Raw genomic sequence first — 18,802 nt, forward strand, 5'->3', positions numbered from 1 at the left:
GATGATGTTACAACCCCTGTAATATATTTACGCATATTTCTCACCAATGGCTTTCATTTTATTTTAGGCTTTTACAAGGCATTTGATAGTGTGGAACATAGGTTGAAGTTTCACTCTGTTTGGAAATTTGGCTTTGTTCATTTCTTTTGTAAGACACTTTATGCAAACAATAAATGCTCACCGAGATTAAATTATGATATGTTCCCTAAATTTGATCTCTAAAGTGGTATCACACAGAAATTCCCAATTCATCTGTTTTGTGTTTTCACCAGTTTTCTCTTGCTTTGTAAATACAATGCTAAACAATCTATAAGCAACTTCTCTCCTCCTAAAATTTGTATTTACATTAAAAATAGATATTTATTAATAACAAGTCCTTATTCTTCCAATGCTGCTTGATGCAGACTATTGTACTTATTTTGGTTTTTCAATTACAAAAAAAACAACTTTTATGGAAAGGCTTTTACAAATATTTATTTATTAATTTTGAAAAATATTGTTTGGATTATTTTATAATAATTTTCACATTTTAAAATTTGGCATATTTTACCATAAAAGTTATGTTGTGCTTGCTGAGATATGTCATTTTTATGTCAAGAAGACTTCCCAAAACCATTAACATTTGCAAGTCATTCGATGCCATCGTCTTTGATATATATTAGGCCTACTTTTAAATATTTGTAATACCCCACCCAGATTATTTACCAGTATGCTCTAATGTTATTGGTAAATATTAAAATATTTCTACAGCTGTTATTAAACTACTATATAATTTGGCACTTACATGGGGTGGTAGATAACAGTAGTATGTAATTTCATTAAGGCCAATTTTCAATAAATGCACTTCCATCAGGTGATGTTTACCCTCTTTCCCTCACTATTGGCCACTATCTTTTGTTCAAGTCATCTGATTGGCTACTATATGTTTTAAAAATGGACAATAGTTCACTCTTCCACCTTTAATGCTTGGACTGGAGGTCATAATCAAGATTGCTCTTTAAAAACACACATTCCCAGCATTTCGGATTCATTTGAGCACGTTTAAACTAGTTATCTAACAAGATGCTGAACTGATGCAGACCGATGTACAATTAGCTGATGGTGACTCATAGTTTTGGTACTAAATATTAGTCTGCACTAGGTTTATGTCAGGTAATGTAAAAACAAGCTGGATACACTCGTTTTTGCTCCTGCTGCTGCTGTATATAGGTGCGCGCTTCATTAACATATTTTATTACAAGAATACATTGGAACGCATAATTGTGTTGAGATCGGGAGGGTAGACGCACCGAACCCGAGTCGCGGCGGCAGCCTCGAAAAAATTTCCGCAGCCGTGATGTCATATTGTATTAGGCATTACAGGAATATATTTTATTTATTTATTTAACTACTAACATTATATAACCTTGTGTTATTGTTTTGTCTTTTGATTATGTTTTGTTGCTCTTATCTGTTTTGTTTTTTTTGTGTGTGTGTAATTCTGTGATGGTTTTTGCCTCCAAAATACTAAATGTACTGTATGGTATGTTCTGTCAGTATTTGTAAACTATTAGAATGGAATTATTATGCGGGTTGTTTACATGAAAAAGCAGTTTTAAGCAGGGGTATTTCATGCTATAGTTTAACAACAAATATATTGTTGCATCAGTTCCTTTTTTTACATTTCAATATTCATGACATACCACACCAATTTCTAAACTTTTCATTGGTTAAAAAGCTTTTTCAGAAAAAATGAGAAATAATTTACCTTTCACAAGATTTAATTTATACACATTCATTTATACATATTTACAACATTCGTATTAAAAAAATATATTTTTTAAAAGGTTTAATTTATACACATTAATTTATACATATTTACAACATTCGTATTAAAAAATATATATTTTTTAAAAGGTTTAATTTATACACATTAACTTATACATATTTACAACATTCGTATTAAAAAAATATATATTTTTTAAAAGGTTTAATTTATACACATTAACTTATACATATTTACAACATTCGTATTAAAAAAATATATTTTTTAAAAGGTTTAATTTATACACATTCATTTCTACATATTTACAACATTCGTATTAAAAAATATATATTTTTTAAAAGGTTTAATTTATACACATTAACTTATACATATTTACAACATTCGTATTAAAAAAAAATATATTTTTTAAAAGGTTTAATTTATACACATTAACTTATACATATTTACAACATTCGTATTAAAAAAAAATCTTAAAAACAGTTCATGAACAGATTAAAATACATGTAAACAAACCAAATAATAAAAGTTCACATTGACAAATGCAACAACTGAAAGCAGTGGCATAATAAATGCAAAAGGACATTCCACAAGAATATATGTTCCTGAAATGTTAAAAATAAAATATTACAATTAATAACTATACAATTTTCCAAAATAAACATTCATTCTGTACTTACTTTGCCTCTGAAAAACACTTTTGCACAGGTCCCAACGCCAAAATTATGTGATGGTCACAAACTGAAACACAAATCAAAAAAGGCACCAAGTGAGCACAGTGACACAACGGACAAGGCAGACATTGTTTATACACGCATTGGTGTTGCTGAAGAGGTAAAAGGGAAGTTACAAAATGTAGAAAAATCTGTTAATAATATCTAAGAATCTACTAAAAAATAAATTTATAGGTAACTCGGCTATGGGGATGTAAAGCCACTGAACAGATCGTAGCATGTGTTAAGGCTGTCCATTACAGATTTGATATGACACTACGACATAAAGAATTTCTGACATTGAAACCCCACAACAGACTATGTGGAGAAGTAAGTGCACTTTCTTAAGTAAACTTTATAATATTTACGTTAACCTTTTCCAATATTCAACGATGCACAAATTACATGTAGAAAAATGGGTAGCACATTTGAGAGACTTTAATTCAGCTAAGGAATTTTTAGAGCAAGTATCAATTTTGTTGTTTTGTCAAACTGTTCAGGTTATGGAAAGTTACATCCGCTCTGTCCTTAACGAACATGACAAGTCTGGGAAAATTTATCAGTTAAACCACTACACCACCTCTGTAATTTTGTATGGCGAAAGAGAACAAGTGGCTCGACAAGGCTTAAAGGATGTGAGTGTGAAGATATACTTAAATATTAAATCTAATTACAGTATTTGAATATTGATATAAATATGCATATTTGTTATGTTGTACAGGTTAATTTTGACGCATTTGATGGGGTTATTACATTTGTTAATGTAAGTCGCATCCACTGGAAATTTGTGGTAAGTGATGCAATTTACTTTTAAATACACTGATTTGTATGCATGAATTCCTGATTCAAACAGAAAATTACTAGTGAAGATAGACTGTTTTTCAGCTGAAATGAGCCACCGCTTGGTGGTGTTCATTTGTCATACTGTTGAATATAACATTGTTTTTCTTTAACCATGGAGACTCCAAAAAAGGTTTGAAAAGACTTGCAATAAAGGGATAGTCCACCAAAAATGTATAATTATGTCATCATATATATCATTCATGTCGTTTCAATGACTTTCTTAGGAGCATAAAAAGCTATTTTGAGGAATAAAATAAAAAAATAAAAAAAACCCAAAGTGACTCAATATTTTCCTTTTGTGTTTAGCAGAAGAAAGTCATACAGGAAACCGTTTGGAAACACATGAAGGGGAGTAAATGATGACAATTTTTTTTTTTTTTAGGTGGTTTATCTTTTTACTGCTTATAGCCATGTTTTTTGTTTTTTATGAACTTATATTTAACAAAAAACTACAGATCAAAAAGAAAGTGTGAAAATTATAACTATGTGACTAATACAGAACTGGTTTTACTCCATTTAAAAATATCCATGTGAAAACAAGAACATGAAAGAAATGCAAGTAAGCTACAAATTGAAATCCCAAAAGCACATTGCAGTCCCAAGACTAGCTAAATAATCTATAGGTAATGGATATGACGGCACAAAATATTTTTAGTAATGGTGCCTTTGCTGTTTAATGTGTTGTGTTAGTACCTTCATCTTCCATCACAACAAATTTTTGTTGTGGATCCTGCATGTGCTACACCTGACATCAGGGGCCTGACAAACGCATAAAAAAAATTTCAGTAAGCAATTTTTCTTCATATAAATGGTAATACTTAAACAATATAAACAAAATAAAAAGGAATACTTAGGATATATAAATAAAATGGTTACTTAGCAACTTATTGTCCAACACAGACAGTACTTCAAAATGCGTCGCAATCGCCTGGGAAAAGAGGACCTGGTCAATATTGAGTGGAAAACTGGTCACATAAACCACACTGTGCAAGAGGATGCTACCAGTTGTGGAGTATTTGTTTTACAGGTATTGTTGTGTACGATAAATAGGCCTACTAGAAGTATGATTGGGTTTCCCGATGCCATTGACATTTGTTTAACACATAAAAGCAGTGCATTTTCATAGTGTCAAAATTAACAGATTTAAAAGTGTACTGCTGTAGTGTGGTACCCACTCATTTGTGGCGCACTGTAAACCCATAAGTTGAGGAAACTAACCCTCAGTTTAATATAACCACCTAATGTGGTCTTTCTCATGAATTAACTTAAACTTTTAAGAACAGATAAATTAACAGGCAAGTAGACTTAACTCAAACTTTTACATTTATATACTGTTCTGCTTATTTATATAAACAATTTATAATACATTAAAACAAGTTTTTGTTTCAAATAACAGCTTTACTAAGGTTACATAGTTGAACTTTTGTAATGTATGATTAAGTTAACAGCATAATAAAATCTAATCAATAATATAAATACAATGGGGTCTTTCTGTGTCCAGAGGTCCAGGGCTCTTTTTTTTTTCTTTTTTTTCTGTAGAAAAACAAACATAAATAGTGATGAAATGCAAAATATTAAATGTCACCAATATTTACTGAGTAATCCACTATTTTGTAGATGGGGGTCAAAATGATATATGAGAATTAATATAGGCCTATATGATATAATATTTGATATATGAGAGGTAAATGAGTCTTAATTATTTGTCCTATTTCATTATTTTAGCGCATATCATTAATAAAAAAAAAATGGATAAAAAGGTTATCGTTTACTCTGGCCAAACTTCGCCTTTATGAAGTGTGCCTAGTGTAAATGCATATCTGATATGAGTCACTTTTAAAAGATGTCAGTAGGTCGTCCAAAAAATCGGATTTAGATGCTTTAGTTTAGATGACCGTCGATGTCTGCTAGTGCTGCTGCGGCGGCGGGAGGAAAATTGGAAATTGAGCAATGTGATGTTCTGACAGAAACTTAGTTACTCAAACGTGTTTACCACTTTTAACTTGTTTACCTTGCAAATCACTATAAAAATATAACTTTTTAAAAGGCAATTAAGCAAACTTTACACATGGGTTGAACCCTACCAGCGCCTTTATCACAACTCTCGGCGGGAACTAGAGTTAAACGGGAAATAGTTTTTACATTGCAAATAACGTTAGAATAAAACGTAGCCTATAAGGTATGCCTAATTGAGAAATGTGTGTATGTGTTTGTATGTGTACTTACCAACTTACTTTTCGGCTTTCCGATGAATCTCACTGCCAGAGTGCAGTGCAGCACTGCTGCATCAACTAATTCACGAAGATCGAAAAAAAACGGCCTTGAGCTTATAGTCAGAATTTCAAGCATAAACAATCATATTAAACAAAAGACAGAGCAATATTTTAAATATTTGCAATTTTGAATTCTTAACACCTGATATCTTCATTTGAAAGGTTTTGCTGTCAAATTCTGTCGATAAATTGGCCTATATTTATTAACAATTATGAGTGCTTCTGGAAACCCAACCTTAAAGATTTCTTATAACATAATTTGTTAGAATATTTCATGTTAGCCTATATAATTTTTTTAAAAACATTTTTTAAGATGGTAAAGGAAACTGTGAAAGAGTTTCCAGTCATTCCAGATGGATTTCAAATAAATCCTTCTGCAGAAAATATAGGAAACCTCAGGAGGGAAATGGCACAGGAAATTCTACTTGCAGCAGGTTAATTGCTCAAATCAATTTATCATTGCATTTTAATGACATTGAATTAATTATACAAAATTAGGAAATATGAATGCATTAAGTAACTTTACACTTTATCTTAGAATCAAACGAGGAATTCTGCTCTACCTGTGGGCTGAGAGACCTGCTAAACAAGAAAGATGATTTCCAGATGATTGACTGGGTAATTATGCACAGGTGCAAGAAATAGTACATACATAAAAAAAATCGTTTTGTTCACACAGCCTATAGCGTGGCGTGGCGCCCAGCTAGTGTTCCAGGGAGTAATAACATCTGTTGTTATTAGCCTATCAGTGACACTTAGCGGCATGGATGTAGCATTTGCACATGATTTTAGTATAGGTACCTGTAGAGACTGCAAGACCTGAAATGGGTGTGTTAAATAAGGGAGACATAGAAAATGTGCAGGGCTGGGGAGGCTCCAGGACAGGTTTGAAAACCCAAAAGTACTGCTTGCATTCATTCGCGATTAATTCATCCAGAAACATAAAAACATAACATAACAGGTCTTGATAAAACAGTGAAGTTTAAGATCATGACTTTGCTCTCTTGCAGATTCAATGTGACAGGTGTTGTAGGTGGTTTAACATTTTCTGTGTAGGCCTACAGCTACCGTGCAGTACTGAAACGGATTGGTTCTGTGTGTTGTGCAGGACTCACTAAAAAGGGACAAACAACAGGTAAACAGTTAGCCTATATGGTAAATATGTGACATGGCCCATCATTTTGAGTTGCTCCTTTGACCAAGACAACCTTTTTCCACTAAATCTCAGCTTTTTTGTGAAATTTAATTTTAGGCTTATTAGATTGTTTTTTGTTGTTGTTTTTCCTGACACAATTTTGTAACTGCTGGCTGTCATTAACACTTTTTGTTGTTATATATATATATATATATATATATATATATATATATACATATATATATTTGTTTTTTTTTTCAAAACAAACACCAAAATTTTTTGTCATTACTTTAGAGAAAGAGAATGAAGCATTATAAATAAACATTGTGATATCAAAATGATAGATCACGTCACATCTAATATGAATAGAGATGTCCTTCTATTTATATATTTATTTATTTTATTTGTTTGTTTCATGTACAGTATCAAATACTTTTTCTTCTCTTTTTTAGAAAACATCAAGACGATGTATAGTGGCAATGTAGTTTTTTTTTTCTTCAAAACATTAAATACATAATTATCTTAAACAGTTGCATGGTTCGTATTGCTTTTAAAGTTTCACTTTTATAAATATTTTCCAAATATATGTTAATGCCAATTTTAAATTGTTTAAAAATATTTATTTTTCAATCCACTTTGGTTATAGGCCTAGTAATAAGCCATAATAGTTATGAAATCACATATAAATATTTATCTATATCAATTGTAAAACATTTTAATATCACTTTCTTCGAAAAAAATAAAATATATCAGCTTCAGTATCAGTGTCTCATGGGCACAAAATATACAATTGTCTTCCACATTAACTTTAAAATACAAGTGTCTAATGAGTGTAGGCCTATGTTATTTATCTTATATGAAAACTCATTAACTTTGTTCGTTATAGAATATCTATGAGGTGTCATCTATAATTTACTCCAATCTAAAACATGTTTCTTGAACAGAAAGTTCAATGTATTTGTAACAACAAGAATATATTTTGTTTAGACAATGGAGCATAAGCAATTATTACATCCATAACTTAAAAAATGTTTATTATTCAGCCTAAATTGGGAAGTAGCACTTCAAGTGTCTCTAATCCAATAAGCCTCAACAGTTCTCTGGGAATTGCATACAATTAAATATTGGCTAAATATTTGTAAGTTCTATAAAACTATACCATCATCTTTAATTAATTCCTTAACCAAAATTCCCAAACCAATTGTCATTAAAAAATGTTTTTGTTTCTAACCTTGATTTATTTACAGTACTATTCCAAAGTGTGCATTAATCCCTGTGGAGGAAGAAATTATTATTGTACCAAGTAAAACCTATTTATGAGTGTACAAGTGTAATTGGTATGTTATTAACATCAAAATTGCATTTTAGTAAAAACTCTGGTGCCTTTTAGTAGTATAGCATTTGGTTTTACAGTTATAAGACATGTAACTACTTATTACACTGTTATACTACATAAAGGTGATATTACAAAATCCCAAGATCATAAGTTCACATTTGTTAATATTTAAAGAAACAGATGAAAATGAAATAAAACTCTTGATTGTTTAACTTCTGTATGTTTTCTTCAATAAAGGGATGTCATGAGCTAACTGTGTGCACTTAATTTCTTTTTCCTTTATGAAAATATGACAAAACATGTATTTCTTAATGTGAATGGTCATTGCTTGTGAAATCAACCAAATTAATAATGGACTAATTTCACAGCTTTGTCAAATTCCTCTTTTATTATCAATTAGAAAAATAAAAAATAGAAAACTTAAGAAAACCTGTAAAAATGTTCCAAGGGTTGGTGAATACATTCCATGTGGTGTGACATCATCAGGTCACATGACCAGGAAGTTATATAGATTTGCATATTTCAAAAATTCATTAAAAATAGACGAAATGACAATTTCCAAATCCAAGTAGTGTATGGTGTGCTCCAAGGGTTGGTGAATAAATCCCAGGTGGTGTGACATCATCAGGTCACATGACCAGGAAGTTATATAGATTTGCGTATTTCAAAAATTCATTAAAAATAGACGAAATGACAATTTCCAAATCCAAGTCGTGTATGGTGTGCTCCAAGGGTTGGTGAATAAATCCCAGGTGGTGTGACATCATCAGGTCACATGACCAGGAAGTTATATAGATTTGCGTATTTCAAAAATTCATTAAAAATAGACGAAATGACAATTTCCAAATCCAAGTCGTGTATGGTGTGCTCCAAGGGTTGGTGAATAAATCCCAGGTGGTGTGACATCATCAGGTCACATGACCAGGAAGTTATATAGATTTGCGTATTTCAAAAATTCATTTAAAATAGACGAAATGACATTTTCCAAATTCAAGTCGTGTATGGTGTGCTCCAAGGGTTGGTGAATACATGACATGTGGTGTGACATCATCAGGTCACATGACCAGGAAGTTATATAGATTTGCGTATTTCAAAAATTCATTAAAAATAGACGAAATGACAATTTCCAAATCCAAGTCGTGTATGGTGTGCTCCAAGGGTTGGTGAATAAATCCCAGGTGGTGTGACATCATCAGGTCACATGACCAGGAAGTTATATAGATTTGCATATTTCTAAAATTAATTAAAAATAGACGAAATGACAATTTCCAAATCAAGTCGTGTATGGTGTGCTCCAAGGGTTGGTGAATAAATCCCAGGTGGTGTGACATCGTCAGGTCACATGACCAGGAAGTTATATAGATTTGCGTATTTCTAAAATTAATTAAAAATAGACGAAATGACAATTTCCAAATCCAAGTCATGTATGGTGTGCTCCAAGGGTTGGTGAATAAATCCCAGGTGGTGTGACATCATCAGGTCACATGACCAGGAAGTTATATAGATTTGCGTATTTCTAAAATTAATTAAAAATAGACGAAATGACAATTTCCAAATCAAGTCGTGTATGGTGTGCTCCAAGGGTTGGTGAATAAATCCCAGGTGGTGTGACATCATCAGGTCACATGACCAGGAAATTATATAGATTTGCGTATTTCAAAAATTCATTAAAAATAGACGAAATGACAATTTCCAAATCCAAGTCGTGTATGGTGTGCTCCAAGGGTTGGTGAATAAATCCCAGGTGGTGTGACATCATCAGGTCACATGACCAGGAAGTTATATAGATTTGCGTATTTCAAAAATTCATTTAAAATAGACGAAATGACATTTTCCAAATTCAAGTCATGTATGGTGTGCTCCAAGGGTTGGTGAATACATGACATGTGGTGTGACATCATCAGGTCACATGACCAGGAAGTTATATAGATTTGCGTATTTCAAAAATTCATTAAAAATAGACGAAATGACATTTTCTAAATCCAAGTCATGTATGGTGTGCTCCAAGGGTTGGTGAATACATTTCATGTGGTGTGACATCATCAGGTCACATGACCAGGAAGTTATATAGATTTGCGTATTTCAAAAATTCATTAAAAATAGACGAAATGACATTTTCTAAATCCAAGTCGTGTATGGTGTGTTCCAAGGGTTGGTGAATACATTCCATGTGGTGTGACATCATCTGGTCACATGACCAGGAAGTTATATAGATTTGCGTATTTCAAAAATTCATTAAAAATAGACGAAATGACATTTTCTAAATCCAAGTCGTGTATGGTGTGCTCCAAGGGTTGGTGAATACATTCCATGTGGTGTGACATCATCTGGTCACATGACCAGGAAGTTATATAGATTTGCGTATTTCAAAAATTCATTAAAAATAGACGAAATGACATTTTCTAAATCCAAGTCGTGTATGGTGTGCTCCAAGGGTTGGTGAATACATTTCATGTGGTGTGACATCATCAGGTCACATGACCAGGAAGTTATATAGATTTGCGTATTTCAAAAATTCATTAAAACTAGACGAAATGACAATTTCCAAATCCAAGTCGTGTATGGTGTGCTCCAAGCGTTGGTGAATAAATCCCAGGTGGTGTGACATCATCAGGTCACATGACCAGGAAGTTATATAGATTTGCGTATTTCAAAAATTCATTAAAAATAGACGAAATGACAATTTCCAAATCCAAGTCGTGTATGGTGTGCTCCAAGCGTTGGTGAATAAATCCCAGGTGGTGTGACATCATCAGGTCACATGACCAGGAAGTTATATAGATTTGCGTATTTCAAAAATTCATTAAAAATAGACGAAATGACAATTTCCAAATCCAAGTCGTGTATGGTGTGCTCCAAGGGTTGGTGAATAAATCCCAGGTGGTGTGACATCATCAGGTCACATGACCAGGAAGTTATATAGATTTGCGTATTTCTAAAATTAATTAAAAATAGACGAAATGACAATTTCCAAATCAAGTCGTGTATGGTGTGCTCCAAGGGTTGGTGAATAAATCCCAGGTGGTGTGACATCATCAGGTCACATGACCAGGAAGTTATATAGATTTGCGTATTTCAAAAATTCATTTAAAATAGACGAAATGACATTTTCCAAATTCAAGTCATGTATGGTGTGCTCCAAGGGTTGGTGAATACATGACATGTGGTGTGACATCATCAGGTCACATGACCAGGAAGTTATATAGATTTGCGTATTTCAAAAATTCATTAAAAATAGACGAAATGACATTTTCTAAATCCAAGTCATGTATGGTGTGCTCCAAGGGTTGGTGAATACATTTCATGTGGTGTGACATCATCAGGTCACATGACCAGGAAGTTATATAGATTTGCGTATTTCAAAAATTCATTAAAAATAGACGAAATGACATTTTCTAAATCCAAGTCGTGTATGGTGTGTTCCAAGGGTTGGTGAATACATTCCATGTGGTGTGACATCATCTGGTCACATGACCAGGAAGTTATATAGATTTGCGTATTTCAAAAATTCATTAAAAATAGACGAAATGACATTTTCTAAATCCAAGTCGTGTATGGTGTGCTCCAAGGGTTGGTGAATACATTCCATGTGGTGTGACATCATCTGGTCACATGACCAGGAAGTTATATAGATTTGCGTATTTCAAAAATTCATTAAAAATAGACGAAATGACAATTTCCAAATTCAAGTCGTGTATGGTGTGTTCCAAGGGTTGGTGAATACATTACATGTGGTGTGACATCATCAGGTCACATGACCAGGAAGTTATATAGATTTGCGTATTTCAAAAATTCATTAAAAATAGACAAAATGACATTTTCTAAATCCAAGTCGTGTATGGTGTGTTCCAAGGGTTGGTGAATACATTACATGTGGTGTGACATCATCAGGTCACATGACCAGGAAGTTATATAGATTTGCGTATTTCAAAAATTCATTAAAAATAGACGAAATGACATTTTCTAAATCCAAGTCGTGTATGGTGTGCTCCAAGGGTTGGTGAATACATTTCATGTGGTGTGACATCATCTGGTCACATGACCAGGAAGTTATATAGATTTGCGTATTTCAAAAATTCATTAAAAATACACTAAATGACATTTTCTAAATCCAAGTCATGTATGGTGTGTTCCAAGGGTTGGTGAATAAATCCCAGGTGGTGTGACATCATCAGGTCACATGACCAGGAAGTTATATAGATTTGCGTATTTCAAAAATTCATTAAAAATAGACAAAATGACATTTTCCAAATCCAAGTCATGTATGGTGTGTTCCAAGGGTTGGTGAATAAATCCCAGGTGGTGTGATATCACCTGTTTCTATAAGGTAAAATGAAATTTTGGGAGTACAATGTAATAACCATGTACCCATTCATAGTGAATATCCCATTCACAGCTTAAAACTATCTAGGCCTATTTGACAAAAAATAGGTTGTCCACTTAATTCACATCTTTACATTTTATTAGTATGCTTTGCGTGGTTTCGCACCTTGGAATGCTTATTTGTGTGTGTGTGTGTGTGTGTGTGTGCAGTTTTGAGACAGTCCCTTAATTTGCTTGGCGAATGTCTTGTCCAACATAAAACCTACTTTACCGCACCAGCAAATATGATGTTACTTTTACGCGTTTATGTGATTATCCTGTGACTACACTTCCTTTCCCCAGTCTTACTGCGTCACTGAACACATCTAGATTATAAAAATAATTAAATAGTTTAAATCAACCAAATATTTCAACATTAAATTAATATTCTCCTGTTAAAGGAAAAAAGTAAGTGCAAGTTTAACCATTTTCAGCCATTTTATAAGTGTTACAGCTGACGTGTCGTGAATAGGGCTAGATAACGAAAGTAACTTTCAACTTGTATACTTATCATGTATTGGAGTTTGAGTTCCTCATAATGTCTGTTTAGACGCAAATACTCTATCGATATTACAGCTATGAAAGGTTTAACGAACTTACTGTCACATGTGAAGCGATTGCTGATTTTCTATCTTCAGAAATGGCGTCTTAACAGTCATCGACTGCTTTCAGTTTCACCAGAGCCCGTCTACGGAGAGCCTGCCCACTCCCTATTAAGCCCTATTGTAGCGAATTTTGGTTGTAGTACCACCAGAGTTCCACTGGGGGCGATCGCCATGAGTGCAGAATGAATGGGAGTCAATGGGGCTAGACGGCTAAATTTGTCTCTTTTACCCGATTGCCGTTGAGAAATCTCAGATCTGATTGTAGATTTTGCAAGTTCAACATGGGTTTTAGGTCGAAAGTTGAATGAACGAGTACTTATGTCGTTTTGATTTCTTACAGGTTGAGTTGTTGTTGCCCATAACACGCTAGCATTTTGCTAATGACGTCATCATTCTGACGTCATTGACATTTTGAAAGACTTTTTAAAGCAAATAAGTGACTCTAAAAAATCTAACACCCAGCAGTGTGTAATTTCTTTGCATCTCCTTTCGAATACAACATTCAAATTACTAGACAAAAAATTATATCCTGAGAAAAGTGGATTTTGAGGGGTATACCGCCATTGACCTCCATTCATTCTGCACTCGTCCTGTGAGCGCCCTCATATGGAATCAGAGTGGAACTGCAACCAGTTCAGAAACCGGAAGTGTAGTGAGAGTGAAACTTCTCGCCATATTAGACATTCTCTGGGCTGCGTTCAGCCCTGGCAAAACGTTGCACAACGTTTTTTAAACAGAAACGGTGATGCGTTGAACACACTGTTCTGATGATGTAAGAGTTGCAACTATGGCAGCTGAGAAGGCCATTCTTTGTGTTCTTTGTGAAGAATTTTCGGAGCCTGATGAAGTCAGTATAAATATGTGTTTAATACTACAAAATATGCCTGATGTTACAGTTACTGCACTTGCCGCCCAGAACAAAAGAGAACATCCCAATCGAGTGAAGGGATTGCTGAAACTGAAATGGAAGCACACATCTTACCTAATTCAGACTAAAACACATCTATTTAGCCTCACATACTGACTTTATTTGTAGTTCATACTGTTTTAATACCCTGTATTTTCTTTCTCATTTTTAGGAAAAGCACTTAATTACCATTGTTTATACCAATACACTTGCAATGAAGCTAAACATATAAACAACTACATCATTATGCTGATATCCTATATTTTTTACAATAAAACTTTAGACAAAAATGTCTTCTAATATCATCAGTTGTTGCGTATACCGAGCTGCATCGAACACATTTGTAAATTTAATACTTTCCTTGAACCCATTGTGCGAGTTCACTTTAATACCACGTGCTTTATGTTGCTGCTGATTGGACTGCAGTTCTGACACACCCACCAAACAAGAGAAAACGCATCTCAAACCCCGTTGCACACCGGTGCACGCCGTTTCCAGGAAACATGACGTTCAACCCGGAAACCATAGCAAAACGTTGCGCACCGTTTTGAACTTGAACATGCCCCTGGTTTCACTGTGAGCAGGGGCGGATCTACGGGGTGGCAAAGGGTGGCAGCTGCCACCCCTGGGATACAGTCTGCCACCCCTGTTGCCACCCCATTAATAAATCAGATAATATTTTTTAATGTTATTTAATGTATATTTTATGTTCATAGCCTACACGTTGAAAGCCAAGGAGACCCGCACCAAACTCCTCTCAAACAGAAATCGCCGATTTAGAATCCCCTCCCCCTCACAATGGTTTCACCCATCACCAGCACGGCAGCGACCCCCGCGAAATTTCACCACCAGTGGCAGCAGGGCAGGCTGCACAGTGCATCTGTCTGCAGTACGCAGTGTCTCGGAGAAGAGAGGCTGATAAGCAGTTAGCAGTGAGTTTAGAGGCAAGTTTGACCCGACTGGAGAGACTGAGCTGCCCCTGAGCCTCTGAAGGTGAAGTCAGTTTCCCCAGGTGTAGTTTAAACACACGTTTAACTTAAAGTTACATTTGTAATGAATGTATTGTATGCTAAAGACGATTCAGCATCAGCAAAAACAGCGAGCCTATTACGTTAGCCAAAATCAGCGGTCAAATTGCTCCCTCGTGATTTGTAAGAGCACTCTTCCCTTTGATTAGCCTAATTTTGATTTTAGTAAAGACAAGACGTGTTTGATAACAGGGGCGTTTCTAGGTTTTAAAAACAACAGGGGCTGAGCCCGAAACATCAGGGGCTGGGTTACAAGATAACATGATTCGATAAAGAGAATAATAGCCTATATATTGTAGGTCTATATGCAGGGGGCAGCCACACCAGCCCACATTACCCCACAGACACGCGCATTCAAATGTGAGGTAGTTAGGGGGGTTCGGGGGCATGCTCCCCCGAGAAAATTTGGATTTCTTGGCCCTACATATGTGCATTTTAAGGTGTTTGAAGGCCAAAAAAAATGGATAACAATAGCTTTAAAAGCATGTAAGTGGGCAGTAGCATAAATTATTTGTCAAGCAGATAACAGATTCTTAAACATGAGAATGAGGATAAATGTTGAAATGAATGATCCACAGTACAAAATGGAAATGCAGAACGTTTCTGCTTATTGTTGACAATACACAATCACATATTCCAAACAGGAATGGCCTTAAATGAGAAATCTTTCAAGGATTATTTTGCATAGATGTTAGGCTACATTTCAATCAAACACCAGTGCAATCTTTTGTTTGTTTATTTTATAAATATTTATACTTATATTTTGCTTTTAGTTTCTGTAATTAGCGAAGAACATCAGTGTTAAATAGGAATACATTGTAATAATGTTAATCAAGCTGCCTAAATCACACGACTGTGCAGCAGTTCACACTCACAATACAAATACAATATAATTTAAAACAAAGACAAGCTCATTATACAAAGGAAATAATATTACAGATCTAGACAAATTGGGTTGCTTATAGTTAAAAGAATGTCAAGAACGATCATTTAGGCTAGATGTATTTTTCACATTTTTGGTCACAAATTTTTTTTTTATGACACGAGTCAGTTTTGATGACTTTGCAATATTGATAAAATGTTAGAATATTAATAATGAAAAATGACGCAGCTTTAATCTCCCTTTTGGTTATTAATTGACGACAGAACACAACGTTACATGCTCGTAGTTTCTTTTGCGTGATACAGGGCGCGCTGCATTTGCGCGTGATATTGAAGAGTGCACGCTGCGAGCACACGGCTGATACGACAGGAAAGTTCGTTTTTCTGAGTTTTACTGACATATAGCCTGACAACATCTGGTCTGACAGAGGACTGTGCGGCGGTGCTGACTGCGTTTTTTTTTTTTTTTTTTTTTTTTTTTATTGCTGTGAGATTGTTTGCTGTTGCGCAAATCCTGGAGATATTCTAGGATCTAATCACTCACGTGGTGCGTCTGCAGAGACAGATTTCAACAATCACTAGTCAGAGACAGCAGCAAAGCCAAAGCACAATGAAATAAGGCAACTTATGATTTCGGGGGTTTACATAGGCTATTGTCCAGTTTCATATTTGTCAGTCAACTTTTCAAAAAACATTCGGGGCTACACTCAAAACATTCGGGGCTGAAGCCCCGGCAAAATCGGCTGACGACGCCTCTGTTTGATAATAAAAGGCTATTAAAAGTACCAAAATTGACGCGCGCGCTCCGAAACACGCCGCAACGAGACAAGCAACGTATATTTTGGGCTTCGTGTGCACATCTAAACGATCAAATATGTCAAAAATGCCTGTCTTGGAGATTCACTTAAATAGTTTATTCACTTAAATACAGTTTATGTCTTAAATGGGCGTTAATAGTTGGGAGAAAATGATGCGTAACATGGGCGAGGCTAGCCCCTTTTTAGGGGTGCTTCAGCACCCCTAAAAAGGAGCTCAGCACCCCTAAAACTTGGAGTAAGAAATGTTGTTATTCTAAAAATATATATATATTTTTTTGTCTTTGACAAGGTTAAATAATATTCTTCATCTTCAGTCCGCAGCAGCGCCAAGCAGAGCGCAGGTCAGAAACAGAGGCGCGCGTGTGTGTTTGTTCATCTGAGCCTCATTGGTCTTTCACTTCTCGTCAATGTCAGAATATTTGAGATGACCAATCAAATCAAAGTAGGCGGGCTTTATGTTCACAGAAGCTGCTGAGCGCGAATTTTACATGGAATTTTAGCAGCACGACTGACGCTTTAGTTTACGGTCAAGTGCGAGTTAAGAAGATGTAAGTAGCTAAACTAAACATTTTATATTTGACAGTTTTTTAGGTCATAAATGTTAAATGAATGACAAAAATAATTAGAAAACTAATAAACTTTTGTCTAATTTCGCCATTTTGAGCTGAAAAGGCCTATATAACGTGTAATTATGTCATTGTGAGGGGACAAGAAACATTAACAACGCCGTTTTCATAGGCACAAGATTAATAATGCATGTGTACATGTTGAGAATTAATATAATACAATTTGTAGCCTTCAGTAAATTAAAAAAGTTCAGCTTTAGGAGGGGAAGAGACAGGGCAAGATCAGGAGACTGAAAGAAAAAAAACAGTGATGGAGATGAGGAGAGAGCAGGTTTTAAATCTATTTCTTATCCTTTTTTGGCCTTCAAACGTCTTGAAATGCACATATCAGAGAAATAAAAATGTTTAACCCCATAACAACCTCAAATTTATGACCTCTTTGATTATAAAGCCCTGTCTACGGCCATGTATTAGGCCTAGATCAATAATGAATGTGTACATATTGTGAATGAATTTAATAAACTTAGTTACCTAGCTTTCCTGGTAGCTTTGTCTGAGAAAATGATTCATAAATCAGCCAATCAGTTGACCCTATGTTTACTTTCTTCACTGACAGACAAAAATGAAAAGCCTATATCAGTCAAAGCTCAGCTTTAGGAGGGGAAAAGAGAAAAAGAGTGTGATGCTGATGAAGTGTGGAAAATAAACAGCTGCCCGCACATGGTTTTAAAGCTGTTGTTATCCAATTTTTTTGGCTTTCAAAACATCTTAAAATGCACATATGTAGATCAAAGAAATCAAAATTTTCTCGGGGGAGCATGCCCCCGAACCCCCCTAAATACCTCGCATTTGGTATCTCAGTGATTAGAAAACCCTGCCATATGCATGTTACTGGATGAATGAATGAAACTAGTTAATAATGCACATTAGACCATAAACTAACTTTTTTTTTTTTTTTTTAAATCATACCCTCGTTGGGGGCTGAGCCCCCCTAAAATGAATATCCTAGAATCGCCCCTGATGCGTAATAATGATTAGATCTGCATTTGGTCTTAAAGAGGCAGCAGTCTAATAAACCTGCTGACGATTGCTCCATTAATGTGAATCAAACAACAAAAGGCAAAGAGAAAATCAGTCACAGCTCGTGCATGATATAAGATTTAATCTATCTATGATAAACTATGCAGTGTTATTTTAAATCTGACTTTATTAGATGTCTTTTTAGCCCATATTACTCCTGAACAGTAATGTCAGTAGACATTACTGAAATTAAAGCACTGGGTATATAATTTGTATATTTGTTTAATTGTATACTTTTTTTGTTTGACCATGTGTTTGTACTTCGTTTTTGGTGTCCTATGTCTTCTGAATATAAAACACAAAAGCCTGCACCCTTCTGCATAACATACATGTTTTATTTGTTTTGTTAAAGCATTGCTTTTTCTTTTGCTATAGATATTTCTTTAACATTTCAAAATATAAAGCAATATTAATTGTGTTCTAAATAATTTTTCCCCCTTTTTTAATATAACAAAAAGAACCGATAAGAATACTGTTAAAGTACCGGATCGA

At 34.4% G+C, this 18,802-nt stretch overlaps 2 protein-coding genes and 1 long non-coding RNA gene across 7 annotated transcripts in view; 1 reads left to right on the forward strand and 2 right to left on the reverse strand.

The window, feature by feature from the left end:
- The window catches only part of LOC311079881 (uncharacterized protein), a 518,544-nt gene that overhangs the window by 481,343 nt on the left and 18,399 nt on the right, over positions 1-18,802 (forward strand). The gene's annotated exons all lie outside the window — the stretch shown is intronic.
- Positions 1-18,802, reverse strand: part of LOC311079578 (uncharacterized protein) — a 447,200-nt gene that overhangs the window by 95,091 nt on the left and 333,307 nt on the right. The gene's annotated exons all lie outside the window — the stretch shown is intronic.
- On the reverse strand, positions 1,747-13,114 carry LOC311079963. Of its 3 annotated transcripts, XR_014605476.1 has the most exons (6): positions 13,025-13,113; positions 5,545-5,609; positions 4,195-4,851; positions 4,012-4,077; positions 2,443-2,503; positions 1,747-2,367 (listed from the first exon to the last, which is right to left on the reverse strand). It is a non-coding gene; the product is annotated as an uncharacterized lncRNA (long non-coding RNA). The 3 variants fall into 3 exon arrangements; XR_014605475.1 differs by having other exon boundaries at positions 4,195-5,609; positions 13,025-13,114; XR_014605477.1 differs by lacking the exon at positions 13,025-13,113 and having other exon boundaries at positions 4,195-6,922.

This window comes from Abramis brama (genome assembly GCF_963993115.1).
Source record: "Abramis brama genome assembly, chromosome: 1".
In the NCBI taxonomy this organism is placed as follows: Eukaryota; Metazoa; Chordata; class Actinopteri; order Cypriniformes; family Leuciscidae; genus Abramis; species Abramis brama.